This window comes from Tupaia chinensis, unplaced genomic scaffold (genome assembly GCF_000334495.1).
Source record: "Tupaia chinensis unplaced genomic scaffold, TupChi_1.0 Scaffold000201_1, whole genome shotgun sequence".
Lineage (NCBI taxonomy): Eukaryota > Metazoa > Chordata > Mammalia > Scandentia > Tupaiidae > Tupaia > Tupaia belangeri.
Window position 1 is genome coordinate 1169934 of NW_006159676.1, and position 433 is coordinate 1170366.

Here is a 433-nt window from a genome sequence, read left to right on the forward strand (position 1 = left end):
CAGGCGGATGGTTTCTCACTTTCCCTCTCACTGTCTCTGTCTCTCTCTCTCTCTCGGAATGCATGCCTCCTAAGGCAAAAACCTCTAAAAAAAAAAAGTTAGTAGTAACTGACAGAAAGAAAGGAAAAATGAGAAAGCAAGCCACCAGGTCTGGGACTTGAACTGTAGTAGTCCACGTCTATCACCCTAACCACCATGCCACCCTCTACATGTTTGTTAAGACTCCAGGTCTGGGGACCAGCAGTTAGCGTCATGGCTATGTCGCTGGACTCCCATGTAGTTGACTGCAGTTCGAGTCCCGGACCCGGTGGCTTAAACTCACGCCAGGCGCGTGTGTGTGCGTGCCCAAGATCCCGAGAGGAGAATGGAGGAGAAGGGATTGCGGCGTGACCATGTCCCTTGGGGGGTGATTTCTTGCTTTCTGTCTCTATGT